The following is a 14,615-nucleotide window of genomic DNA, read 5'->3' on the forward strand; positions in this document are numbered from 1 at the left end:
CAGAGACACCAAGACTCGAAACTCTATCCTCACAGACAAAGGATTTCAAGTCTAGCGTGCTAACCACTCGGCTAGGACGGTTTAAAAAAAAATTAAAGATCTTAACACTTTGAAATGCAATTAAAAAGCTTCCTTACAACACTCAGGATTGAACCGCTGACCTTTTAATCATTGGATGCGTCTCTATCCAATGCGTTGTCGAAAGGTTTTTAAATCTTTTTCAGCGTAAGGATACAAAAAAAAATTAGACTGACTATTTCAGATGTAATATTCAGCTTTTCTAAGATTTGTCACAAGTTCAATGCGAGTGTACAAATGAAAGAAGGGCAAACATTTTTTTTATTTAGTCTGAATATTTTTGGCTAGTTTTCGTTTATAGTCTTTTAGATTCATTTATGGGGGGGTTCCGCCGTCCAGCAGGAAACTGTTAGGTAAAATTTATCCCAGCAATCGTTTTTCAACCACCTTGCTATAAACTGTTAGCAAACATTGTTAGAGGAAATCTCTAAAAATCGAATCTAACAATCGAACAATCCTGTTTTCACCATCCGAACGAATATTTGTTAGCTAAACCATTGGACGGCGGAGAAATCCCTTCTATCTGGTGTACTCACATAAATTAGGCATTCAATTTCAAATTTAGAGAATGCTTAAACGTGAATAGTGTTCTTTGGAATGTTGTCAGGAATTTTAAAAGAGCACCAGCAAAGCCAGCTAAAGCAAAAAGAAATCCTAGGTAAATTTTTGGGTCAATGTTCCTATTACCTGAACAATTGTTTAGGGTCACGAAACTATTGTTAATAGATGCATTTTGACTTTTGGAACATCTTTTCTCTCTTGCAAAATTACCGCAAACTAACCGTTATGGAGCTATTATATATTTGCACATTAGGAGGGGGGGTAAAGCATAGCATATTTTAAATACAGCAATGGTTAGTTTACGTATTTAATACATGCTATGCTTTACCCCCACCCCCCTGATATGCAAATATATAGGCTAGCCCAAATTTGTTTCTAAACTATTAAAGATTCGCGATTTCAAATATCCGATCAACGAAAATGGAAATGATTGCAATTCTATATGTGTAAATACAGGATATTTGGGCTGGAATGACTCCATAACAGTGAGTTTGCAGTAGTTTTGCAAGAGAGAAAAGATGTTCCAAAAGTCAAAATACATCTATTAACAATAGTTTCATGACCCTAAATAACTGTTCAGGTAATAGAAACATTGACCAATTTTTGTTGCACTTTAGATGAATCAAATGTGGTGTGTGATAACCAATGGAAAGCTAATCTTTCACTTCTATAATAGAACTAGGCTAGGGTCACTTCACCAATTTTTTTTTATGGCATAATTTTATAAGTTAGGTATCCAGCCCTCTTAAGAAATAGTTAAGTTATGATGATGCTCCTCTTGGGAATGAGTTCTGGGCCTGAAATGTGCCATTGGAAGCTGCTTTCAAGTTTGTATCTGCTCCTCCATTATTTCCAAGGCTCATATCAATAAACTGCAAGCAGAGGTTAATTTTAAGAAGACTTAGTCTAGTAATTATATTTCAAATTTACTATAGCTCAACTAGAATAAATGTTGAATATAATTACTAGAACAGTCTGGTAAATATTTATATTAACAGACTATAATATTCAGATACCTAAAAACAAGCTTATCTCTAGAATCAGAATTTCATGCTGAATCCAACTATGACAGATAATGTTTATATTAACAGACTGTTCAGGTAGCTAAAACATAAACCAGTATAAGCCTAGGAGACCAGCTATACATAAGGAAACATGTTAAGAAAACAATTCTTACTTCATAATATGCAGAATAATTCTAGTTAACACATTTTGTAGCAGGAGAACCCTTATCCTTACTTCTTTCCTTATGCTTCCTGTTTTCTATTACATTTCTGAATATTTGTATCTATTCTCTAAGTTTTGAAAACTATTTATAAACAAACACCCAAATGCCATTTAACCAAACCTAAAACATCACTATTCATCTATAGATATGTTATTGTGAAAAATGTTTAAATGCCACTGATGGTGTTTAATTACCTATATTGAGTACTAGAAAACAGAAGAATGCAACAAAATCTATGTTTATTTTTCAGAATTTTGTTGAAAAAATTGTAAAACAGTAAAAGAATTAAATATAAAGGTTCTCCTGTATCTCTAATGCAAGATGTGTTAGCTAGGATTATTCTGCATATTAAGGAGTAAGAATTGTTTTTCTCAACATGTTTCCTTATGTATGGCTGGTCACCTAGGTTTATGCTCATAAACTTGCCTCTATAGTCAAATTGTGTCCTGAATCCAAATTCAACTTGCATTTGCATTTCAAATAAACTTGGTAAATATTGAGTAGTTCATATTAATGACCTACAAATAAAGTGAGCATACCTCTAGATGCCATTTCTTATGTTTTTTCTGACTGTAAAAATCAATTTTCTTGCAAATTCAATTTTAAGCCCTTTTAGGACAATTGAAAATAATAATTTTATTCTATTTTTGGGGGTATAAGAATGGGCTATAATATTTGTTTCAAACTTACTATTTCATTATAAATCCATTTTATTTAAGTTGTATAATTCATAAACTTTGATTAGTTCAAGATTAAGTTGAATAAAAAAAAATTTAAACAGATCTGCCATATTTTCTTCTTATTCTGTTAGGCCACTTAAAAACTACTGTTTCACCTATTGTTCAAAAAATATCAAAGCTGACAGAAAAAACATGGTGGATAGAAAAATAGAGAAATCGTTTTGAGTTTCTAATCCAACTTAATTGTGCAAATCAGTGGGATATATTTTATAAGGAAATAGTAAGTTTGAAATCAGTGTTTTAACCCTTTTTAAACCAAAAACATAGAAAGAAATTACCATTTTCAAGGGTTCAAAAAAGTCTTAAAACTGAATTTACAAATAGTAATCATTTTATTCAGCAAGAACATAAAAAATGGCATCTAGTGTAATGTTCACTTTATTTGTAGGCGAATAATATGAACTGCTCAATATTTACCATGAACTTTACCCCCACCTCTATATACACCAATTCATGGTATATATTTGCACATTAGGGGGGATGGGGGTTAAATTTCAAACTTACCTTTTTGTCAGGAGTATATCTTGAATCCAAGTTTAACATTCATTTGCATTGGAAATGAACTTCTCCCCTCCCCCCTCACCTGTCCCCCTAATGTGCAAATATATACTCTGAAATGGTATATATAAGGGTGGGAGTAAAGTTTATTTCTGATGCAAATGCATTTTAAATTTGGATTCAGGATGCAATTCTGACTGTAGAGGTAATTTTGCTTCTTAGCTACTTGAATAGTCTGTTCATATAAGCATACCCAATATGACACTTGCTTTCATTGCAGGATTCAATTTTAACCTAATCTATCCTTTATGATCTTACCCAAATATATAGCACATATTATATATTTCCCATGCATTTATTGATTCTCAATTTTGTCTCTATTGATTCAATTTACAGGTAAACTGGTTCTAACGAGATTGATGCTAACAAAGGTATATAAGCTATGTAAAAATAAGGGACAAATGTATCATCTTTGAGTGCCTTTAAAGGGCTTAACATTGAATTTATAATGGGAACAAATGTTATTTTTGGATTCAGGATGAAATCCTGATTCTAGAGGTAAGTTTGTTTCTTAGCTGTATGAATAATCTGTTCATATAAATATTTACCAATAGTTTTGCCAATAATCTATCTAGAGAAATACCTGAACCTAGCATCCATAGGCTAGGCTAATAAGCCGCATTTTTGGGGAGAAAACACCCCTAACTCTCTCCAGTATGAGATTACATATAATACCTTTAATAAAGGTGTGGATTATGGTAACCAAAGCAGTGAAGCAACTTGCACATGAAAACATGTTCATGTTTATAAGTATGTTTGGTGCACTGATCTTTAAAGTACTGAGGGGAGTAAAAGTAACATGTACTTGTTCAAACTGATTAAGCAGAGAATTTGCAGTATTTCTTTTTAAAGTTTTGTTATCTTTAGGAATCAACACATTATTGATGTTTGGACTGTCTTAATTTTTTTTTTTTTTTTTTTAACAATCAAAGGATCAATTGTAGAGTATCATGATTCCCTGTTATGAATAGACCTAAGATGGGTCCAAAGGGTAAAACATTTCTTCTTTTGATGTTATTGGTACTTTAAAGAAGCATTTGCAAAGATGTTGTCATTTATGTTTTTTATTAACAATCTTACTATAAAAATAATTGAAATATATGCTTTCAGGTTTGATTACCTTTTATGGTCAGAAATGGAACTTTGACTCAGGCAGCAGGGAAGGTTTACTGAGTAGTTTACTATATTGGTTTGATAGTTTTGACACTTTTACAAATACCTGAGCTAATGCAGAATAATATATGCTATAAATGCTGGTCAATTAACTTTTGGTGAATAGAGCTGTACTAACTTCATTTGAATCACCAACAGATTTGGTGACTTGGTTTGTAGCACTGGGAACACAAGAGTTTATTAGAGCACAAGATAAAGGTCATAAATAAGTAATATTTGCACAAGATTTAAGCAGTGACTTTTAGACATCCCATAAAATCTTGGCCAACACTCATTTTTGGTGCTTTGAAGTAAGCATTTGCTTCAGTTTTTTAGAATTCTCTGGAACAACTGTCTGTCTACATTTGTTGTCAAAATAAGTATTTAAAAAAAAATACAAATGAAAGAAAAAACGAAAATAGGTGGGAGACATGTTGCTATATATACTATTGTATAAACATGTCTATCAGGAATATCAGTTGTAAATCAAGCATAATTATATTCAGCCTTCTGAAAAAGGATGGGCTTTGCACTCAGCCTATTGATAATTTTCAGATGTAGGAGTTATCAGAGGCAATAGTATAGCATTACCAATAGTATAGTGATAGCCCTCCCCCCAGCTCTTACCACAAGGGTGATAAGATATAAGGTTTTTGTGGAAGGGGTGGTCATATAAACTTTGAAGGGGCTGTCTCTTTTAAGAGCCAAAAGTGATCACAGGGTAACAAGCCCCTCCCCCTCACACCCTTTTCCCCCAAGCATATCCCATCAAAATTTTGAAAAAAAACTATTTTGTTAAAAATAGTCCAATAACTATAACTCAGGGATTGACAAATCTCCCACAGCCCCTGGGGTAAGGTCTGTAACTTATGCAAGCTGTCCATTGTTAACATATAAGGTCTTTGGAAGGAGAGCTCATTCAATTGGAAACGAAATTTTTTACTTCATTTTTGAAGAGTCAAAAGTGACCAAAGGCCAACTAGCCCCCCCCCCCCCCTCTTGCGCCCTTTTCCCCTAAATACACCCGTTCAAAATTTTGAGATAGTAATTATGTTCAAAATAGTCCAAAAGCTAAATAACTATGTTTCTGGGATTGACCCTATCCCCAGGGCAAGGGCTTTAAGCTGTGCAAGTTGCTTATTAATGTATAGGAATTTTATGGAAGGGGTGGTCATATAAACTCTGATTGGAAATCAAAAACTTTAGTGCCCTTGTTAAGAGTCAAAAGCAATCAAAGGGCAACCAGGCCCCCCTGCCCTTTTTCCACAGATGCATCCAATCAAAATTTTGAAGTAGCCATATAACTATGCCAAATAACTCCAGGGTTGGCACACCTCCCCCAGTCTCTGGGCAAGGGCTATAAGTTATGCAATTTGCCTGTTGTTAACATAAAGTGATCTTCAGTGGAATGGAGGGCATGTCTGATCCTGGATCTCCAAAAAGGCTTAGATTATCAAGGAGAAACTTTAGGAAAATGTTGAGAGGGATGCCAAATACAATCAAAGCACTAAGTGCTTGCTATTTGTGAAAAGGGGATATCAATAATGTGTAAAGAATGACTAATGGCATTAAGTTGACAACTTCAAGATTTGTTGAGGAGATGTTGAAGAAATATTTTAGAGTAACCAGCCCCCACCCCCGCCCTTGCTGTTTTAAGGTGCCCCCTCTGCTCAACACTGATCCAAATTTTGAAATGAAATTTTTTTCGAACTAGTCAAAAGGTCTATTAGCTATACCTCCAAGATTGTTTTACCCCCATAACCCCAGAGCAAGTATTGTAAATTGTGCAATTTATCTGTTGTTTACATGCAGGATTTATCATTAGAAAAAGGGAATTTATTTGATTCTGGATATAACCAAAAAGGCTAAGGGCATTAAGATGAAACCTTGGAGAATCTTGAGGAGTATATTATCTATATAATAAATAAAAAGGCACCATGTGCAGCCAGTTTATCAAAAAGAAGGATCTGCAATATTTTAAGAACAGGGAAAGGTATTGACTTGAAAATTTCAGGACACATTGGGAGTTTAAAAGTGGTTGAAAGGCCGCCTGCCTCCTCCCATGCCTTTTTAGTTGCAATCCCTCCAAACATATTTGATTAAAATTTGAAATAGACATCTTGCTGAAAATACTCAAAACTTCAAATAACTCTGCCTGTGGGGATCACATAACCCCCCAAAGCCTTGGAGAGGGATGCTAGACACAATAAAACACACTGTGAGCATGCTGATTGTCAGAAGGACGCATCATCAATATCTAAGGAACAGCTGAGGCTATTAAGTTGAGAATTAGGTGGATGTTGAAAAGCCATCAGAGGGTAACCAGCCTCCCTCGCTCTTTTAAAATACTCCCTCCCCTTATCAGTGATCAAAATTTTGTAAAAACAATTTTGTTCAAAACAATCTAAAGGTCTAGTAACTATGCCTCTGGGGATACAATGCCCCCCACAGCCCTAAGGGTAAGGATTGTAAATTATGTGATTCGTTCTTTTTTAAATGCAGGATTTATTAGGAGGAATTTCTGATTCTAGGTTTGTTCAAAAAGGTTAAAATATCTGATCAAAATTTTTGGAATAGCCATTTTGCTCAAAATTGGCAATATAGTCAAATAACTGTCTCTGGGGATGACTTAACCCCCACAGTCCCTGGGCCAAGTGTTGTAAGCTATATAAGTTGCCCATTGTTTATGTACAAGGATGGTAATTTGGGAAAGGTAGAATGTTTGATCTTGAGTCTCCAAAAAGGCTAAAAATATTAACATAAAACATTTAGAAAATGTTCAGTGGTGTGTCAAACAAAATCAAAGCACACTATATACAAAAGGGTTTTCAAAAAGACTCAACAACAATATCTAAGAAACAGCTTGGGATGTAAAATGAAACTTTAAAGGCATGTTGGGAGGCATATTGAAAAAGGAACGAAGGGCAGCCGCCTTCCCCCTCCCCCCTTCTTGCCAATTTAGATTCTCTCCTTAACACTGATAGACATCTTAAAAAAAAAACATTTTATTTGAAATAGTCACAATGTCTAATAGTCAAGCATCTGGTGATGTCATGCCTTTGCAGCCCCTGGGGCATGGAATATAAGTTATGCAATTTGTCCATTTAGGAAATTTGAGAATGTTATCCTGGATGTTGGTGAACTTTGAAACTTTTATCTTGAAAAAATACAACTTTAATGTTTTGATACTTTGATGAAATTTTGATATGGAAAAAGAAATTTGATGTTGAAATGGGGAATGTTGAAAAGTTTGAAACTTTGGCAATCAAAAACGAACTGAAAATTTGGTTTCTCCCAGAAAATTACATTTGTCTTATATAATACTCAGAGCAATAACCTCCCTGGACTACTTTTGTTGTAATTTTTTTTTTTTTTTTTTTTCTAGAGAAAAAGAAGCAAGAAGCAATCGAAGCATCAGCTCAGTTAACTGAAACATTGGTTGATCATTTAAATGTAGGGTAAGCCAAATAGAAGTTTATTGTCATTTGACATTTTCATATTTGAAGTAACAAAGGAAGCTTTTTTTTATTGAAATGTGCCTTTTATAAAAGCTTCCTTGAAAGGTTAATTAGATCAATTTTAACTTTCTTGTCGGATCTTGTATGTTTCAATTTTTACTAAATAATTATAGTAAAGAGAAAATACGATACTAAACACTAATTGTATCATACCTGGACACAGAAAAGGATAGGGAGGGGGATGTCTAGCTAATAAATATCTCCTGAAAATGCAGGTGAAACTGCATATTTTCTGTATTTTCAATCCTCCCACAAGAAATATTGTTCGATTCTACCCACTAATAGTCAGATTTGTATATCCCTAAATTACTGTTTTTAGTAGCATGGGCTACATCAGATACTAAATTGCGGTTTTTGTTCAATCAGGCTAAGTATAGCCAAACAGTAATATTTTGCTTGCAATTGATTGAAAAAAAAAACTTAACCAAGTCTTTTTTAAATAGACTTCAAAGAAAATTATTTGACTTCTAACCAAGTTCTAAGCAAGGGATTAATTCATACATAGTCGTCCATTTTAAATAAAATTAAAATAAAACAATTAATACTAATCATTACTTTGTTTTCAAGACCTCAGTGAGGGCCCACTGAATGGTATAAAAAGGCCATTGTACTATCAAGTTTTGCCATCAGACTGTTAAGTCTCGCAAATTTCTTAGTCTGTTTTGTGTTGACAAAATATGCCTTGAAGTTTACGTCATGGAAAAAGAGTATGGAAGTCCTCCACCTTATAGTTTTCTTCAAGGAAATGTAAATTGACCAACGTAAAACAACGTTTGTATATTTAAAATAGTAAAATCAATTATTAATTACTGGTTAGATTGTTCCTCCTGCGATTTAAGAGCCAACAAAAATAGTATGGTTTACAATTATCTGATAGCACACTTTTGTTCTACTTTTGTAACACTTGCTTAATCTTGGTGTATCTCTACTGGTGATCTTGAAAAGCTACTTTGCTTTTTAAAGTATGCTTCATCTTCATCAATCAAGGCTTACATATCCCAATGCTGTCTTTTTGAAATTACATAAAAAAAAAACTAGTTTTTTTAACTGAAAGTAAGGAGCGATATTAAAACTTAAAACGAACAGAAATTACTCTGTATATGAAATGGGTTGTCCCCTCCGCAATCCCTCGCTCTTTACGCTAAAGCTTTTAATTGTTTTAAAAAGCAGAATTGTGGCAAAGAGTCAAACTTTAGCGTAAAGAGCGAGGGATTGCGGATTGCTCGTTCTTTACACTAAATCGTAAGTTTTGTCCCAAATCTTTAAGAATGACCCCTGAATCAGAAAGGCCGTAGAATAAATAGTTGAAATTACTAAAAATACTATAGCATAAAGAGCGAGGTACTCCTCCTAAATACCTCGCTCTTCATGCTAAAGTATTTTTAGAACCCCTCATATGCGTAATAATCTCTGTTCGTTTTAAGTTTCAATGCTACTCTTTTCTTTCAATTAAAAAAACTTTTCCATGTTTATTTTTTCATTGTTTTTTTATAGTAATTTTAGAAAATCCTGCGCCCTTTTCATTGAATTTCTGTTCCCCCATGACATATCTCTCCAAGGAAAGATCCTCCACCATAGCCCCCTCCCCTCAACCCCACCCCAAAAACCCAAAAAAAAATCCCCTGAAAATGACTGTACATTTCCCAATAACCATTATTATATGTAAACACTGGTCGAAGTTTGTAACTTGCAGCTCCTCCCCCAGGGACTGTGGGGGAGTAAGTCATTCCCAAAGACATAGTTATTATGGTTTTTGACTATGTGGAACGAAATGGCTATCTCAGAATTTTGATCTGTTGACTTTGGAGAAAAAATGAGCGTGGGAGGGGGTCTAGGTGCCCTCCAATTTTTTTGTCACTTAAAAAGGGCACTAGAACTTTTCATTTCCGTTAGAATGAGCCCTCTTGCGACATTCTAGGACCACTTGGTCGATACAATGACCCCTGGGAAAAAAAAAACAAAAAAAAAAAAATAAATAAACACGCACCCGTGATCTGTCTTCTGGAAAAAAATACTAAATTCCACATTTTTGTAGATAGGAGCTTGAAAACTTTGCTATAGGGTTCTCTGATACGTCGAATGCGATGGTGTGATTTTCGTTAAGATTCTGTGACTTTTTAGGAGTGTTTTCCCCTATTTTCTAAAATAAGGCAAATGTTTTCAGGCTCGTAACTTTTGATGACAAAGACTAAATTTGATGAAACTTATATATTTAAAATCAGCATGAAAATCTGATTCTTTTGATGTATATTTTAGCATCAAAATTCCGTTTTTTAGAGTTTCGTTTACTATTGAGCCGGGTCGCTCCTTACTACAGTTCGTTACCACGAACTGTTTGACATGGATGATGGGGAAATCCAAGTTGTAAAAACTTGGGAGGGTCTCTGTCAGTGGCACTAGGAGACCTGGGCCCCTTAATAACCACCAATAGATATTGAAAGAGCATAGATACAGTCCATGACTTATTTTTTTGCCAGAGATTTTCAGGTACTTTTGTATTTAAGGAGCTCCTAGATAAATTTTGTCTAAAATCAGTTGTTTTTTTATCAGTTGGGAAATCTTTGGTCAATTATAACCCTTTATCAACTATTTTTTGACACTAGAACATCAAACATGATTTTTGCCTGTTATTGCTTTAAATTCTCTAGATATTTTAATTAAAATAAAAATAATTATGTTCATGCGTAGTTGTATAAAATTCTGATTTGCATATATAGCTGCCGCTTAGTATGTATTGTCGTGCCCAAAACTGGAGAATGTGTAACTTTTTTTTCCAAATAAGTTATTCTTGGTTCTCGCCAAATGCACTCGCCTTATGAATCGCCCAATGAAAACAAAAGATTGGTCTATCTTTGCACAATTGAGTTGCAGGTACTTCATATTATTACCAAGAATCGAACTTGAAATATTGATTTCTATTGCTTGTTAAATACTGAGTGTTACTTTTTAAAAGAGAATTTGTCTACACTTTTAATCTGTACTCATTCAAGAAACAAAAAACCAAGATAAAAGTTTAATTTGAAGTAATTGAACATCAAGATAAAGGTATAATAAGATAAAAGCTATGTAATATGACTTTTATTTTTGTTACTTACCTCTTTTCAAATATTAATCCTGGACACTAGTTGGAGGATAAAGCTCCTTAAATATCAGTAACTGACTTATCTACTTATTAAGCTACTCTTTTAAAACTTTGTACTTAAGTGCAAAGGTTTCTTAATTTTCCTTTTTGCTGGTAGGTAGGGTATAGGTCCAATTGAATTTCAGACTACATACCTGTTCTGCAAGATGTTCAATCCTTTCGTAGCTTAATTTCTAATGAATGCCACGATCCTTAACACTTTTTATGAAGTTTAGTTTTTTTAGCAACCGAAAGATTCTGGTCCCTTCGTTAATATGTAGTTCACTATATCTCAGACTACAGTATTCATACTATGTATTTAAACATCCTTACCAGCTCAAGGGGGAGATTTTCTCGCAAAGGTGGGTTCAAACACATCCTTCATATAACTGGAATTTTAAAGTCAAATTTTGGTAAATACATGCTAAGACCACACTGGCAGTACATGACCTACAAGAAACAAATAAATAAAATAATTAAACAACCGAGAAAACGAGGTTGTTATCCGCCAGTGGACAGAAAAGAAGCAAAAAAGACAAAAGAAAATATTTTTTTAAAGAACCTCCCCCCCCCCCCCCCGCCAAGCCGTCCTCGGTCCAAAAAAAGCTTGTGATCCCTCCGCGCCACTGGAAAATTCCCTCGGAACCCCCCCCCCCCCCCTACGGAAGATTCTCCTACAAGCAAAATTAAGCACCCACAGATAATGTACAAAATTGGTACATCAGAATGTTGATCAGATGTCCTAAGGGGTAACAAAAGGACCAGATATCAAAAACAGTTTTAGGACAGGTGCTGGTTAGTCTCCAATAGCTTTTGACTTAAAAAAAAAGGACTAGAACTCTCAATTTTCGAATGAGCATCCTCCATTTCTACGACCACGACGGGGAGATTGGAAATGAGGAAGGGACTGCCCCCTTCCTATGTGGCATAAATCTGCTCACTTTGGGGTCTAATGTTACTCTCTACTTTCATAATAACACCATAGAACAGGAATATTTCCGGAAATCAATAGGGACTATTTACCAATTTCTGTCTCCAACCTGCACCTTCCAACTAATTTTGTATTTATCTGAAAGATCAATGTGTAAGCTTTAACTTAATGCCCTCAGCCGTTCCTTAAATATTGCTGATATGTCCTTTTGATAACCAGTATGAACATAGTATGTTTTGATTGTGTTCGGCATTCGTTTCTAAAGCTGTAGACTGTTATGCCATTCCCAGAGGCATAGTTATTGACCTTTAGGCTATTTTGAACAAGATGGCTTTTTCAAAGTTTCGATCGAATGTTTTTAGAGAGAAGGATGCTAAAAAGGGCATGGGAAAGAAACTGGCAGCCCTCCAACCACTTTGAAGCATCCCTCTCAACATGTCCCGAAAGTCTCAACTTAATACCCTCAGCTGTTCTTAAGACCCGCCTCTTCCTAATGAGAACCCTGTATATAAACAATGAATAAATTACATAATTTAGAATTCTTGCCCCGGGGCTGTAGGGGTATGACATCCGTGGAGGAATAACTATTAAACCTTTTGACTAGTTCGAGAAAAATGACAATTACAAAATTTTGACCAATGTTAAGGAGAGGGGGTGCACAGAAAGGGCAAAGAGGGGGAGGGCTGTCTGCCTTCCAATCTGTCTTCATCTCCCCTCAGCATACATTGAAAGTTTCGACCTAATACCATCAGCCGTTGCGTAGATATCACTGATATTCCCTCTTCAAAACCAGCAAGAACAAAGTCTGTTCTGATTGTGTATGTTAACAACGAGCAACTTACATAACTTCCAACTTTTGCACCAGGGGCTGCGGGGGGATGTCAATCCCGAAACCATAGTTATTTGACCTTGTCAACTCTGACAGCATGGTTATTGACTTTAGACTACTGCATTTTGAATAAAATGGCTGTCTCAAAATTTTGATCGGATGTGTTTTGAGAAAACCTGGAGTGGGGGAGGGGATCTGGTTGCCCTCCAACTACTTTTTAATCTTAAAACGAGCAATATAACTTTTAATTTATGATCGGATGAGCCCCCTCCAAAGTTTATGCGACCACGCATTCCATATTAAGTGCCTCTGATGATAAATGAATAAACAAATAATAATGCATTAAAGCCCTATGGCTGTTTACTATAGGCAACGCTATAGCATTGCCTCTGACATAAACAGGTGAGTAGAACTTTCAATTCCCCTATAAACGAACATTCGAAATCATTCAGAGGGAATATCGAGGGGGAATTTTCCGTGGGGGGAGGGTTCTCTGGGTGGTACGCCTAGCACCAACTCAAACAGCTCTGCTCTGTATGAGTTTACTTCAAAAGGCTAGTTTTTTATTTTTACTATAGCATTGAAGATGGCTTAGCAGAGGTCCTTGCCGAAATATTTGCTTTTGTCCTTTTCGGTTCTTTTCAGTCCATTGGCTGATATTACCATCGTTTTCTCAGCTATTTAAATATATTGTTGTTGTTTTTCTTATTGATCATATGTCAAATTTTGGTGAGCATACACAATCGTATTTGGGCATAAGCTTGTTTCCCTTAGCGTCAAATAACTTCACCTCTTTGGGTTTTGCCTTATGAGTATGCTGATAAGAGCTAATGTATCCAATTTGTTTTAGAGTGGCTCAAGCATATTTGAATGAGAGAAAAATAGACATTGAAGCCAGAAAGCTGCAACAACAATCCTCTGTCTTTTCAAAAAACGCTAAAGATTTCCTAAAACTCATTGAAGGACTAAATTCATCGCTAAAGGAGCTAGGGGACGTTGAAACTTGGGCGAAGCATATAGAGTCTGACGCTAAGTTGATTTCTGCTGCTCTAGAGTGTGCTTATAAAGGTAAGTGTCTACAATTTCTCTTTTACTTTAAATACCTAAATAGAGTTGTTTTTCGTGAAAGAATCTGCATTTAGACATAAATTTACAAGGTGATTTAAGCGTAAAACTAGCAATCTGAAGATTAAGTGAATGTAAATTTCATTTGTAATAATTTGGACAAGGTTCTCAATTTTACGACTTCCTATCATAGGCAGTGCAATAGCACTGCCTAAATAAAGATTGACGTGGGCATAATGTATTATTATTATTTATTTTTTTTGCCAAAGCACTTCGTATAAAAATTGTCGTAGAGACTCCGAAAAGAGCTCATTCGATCGAAAATTGAAAGTTCTAGTGTCCTTTCCAAAATTTAAAAGCGGCAATCATCCCCCTCCCATGTCCGTTAATTCCCCGAACACATCCAATCAAAAAATTTAGATTTTTTTTTATATATCTATTTTGTTCAATTTAGTTGAAAGGTTCAGTAACTATGTCTCTGGGTGTCTCAATCCTTCATATTGCAGTAAAGGAAATTTTAGTGGGTGTTATTCTGACCCTTGGGGGGGGTATGACTTGCGGACCTAAGGGTGATTAAAATCTAGAGTAGGGTTTCTTTAAAGTCAGCCTGACTAATTAAATGGGCGTCCTACTTGTAAGGAAGAGAAGCTTAAATATAGGTATGTAGGTTGTCTAAAGGGTATATCGGCACCATTATAGCAACGGCTTATTGTGTTAAGTTGAAACATTCAGGGCTTGGTGAAGGGGATGTTCAATTGTCCAAAAGGCATTATTCGGACACTACTACTGCTACTACCATAGTACTACTACTATTCCTAATACAACTACTACTAC

General features: G+C 35.0%; 1 protein-coding gene across 4 annotated transcripts in view; it reads left to right on the forward strand.

Moving 5' to 3' along the window:
- The first annotated feature begins 591 nt into the window (after window positions 1-591).
- The window catches only part of LOC136033674 (tRNA methyltransferase 10 homolog A-like), a 47,363-nt gene continuing 33,339 nt past the window's right edge, over window positions 592-14,615 (forward strand). Inside the window, exons 1-3 of one of the 4 annotated variants that reach the window (XR_010618989.1) lie at window positions 592-736; window positions 7,703-7,775; window positions 13,567-13,784. The gene's annotated coding sequence lies outside the window, so the exon portion shown is untranslated. Of the gene's footprint in view, window positions 737-7,702; window positions 7,776-13,566; window positions 13,785-14,615 lie in introns of those variants that run through there. The other 3 variants (XM_065714507.1, XM_065714508.1, XM_065714506.1) reach the window with 3 other exon arrangements.

Source organism: Artemia franciscana, chromosome 12 (genome assembly GCF_032884065.1).
Source record: "Artemia franciscana chromosome 12, ASM3288406v1, whole genome shotgun sequence".
Taxonomy (NCBI): domain Eukaryota; kingdom Metazoa; phylum Arthropoda; class Branchiopoda; order Anostraca; family Artemiidae; genus Artemia; species Artemia franciscana.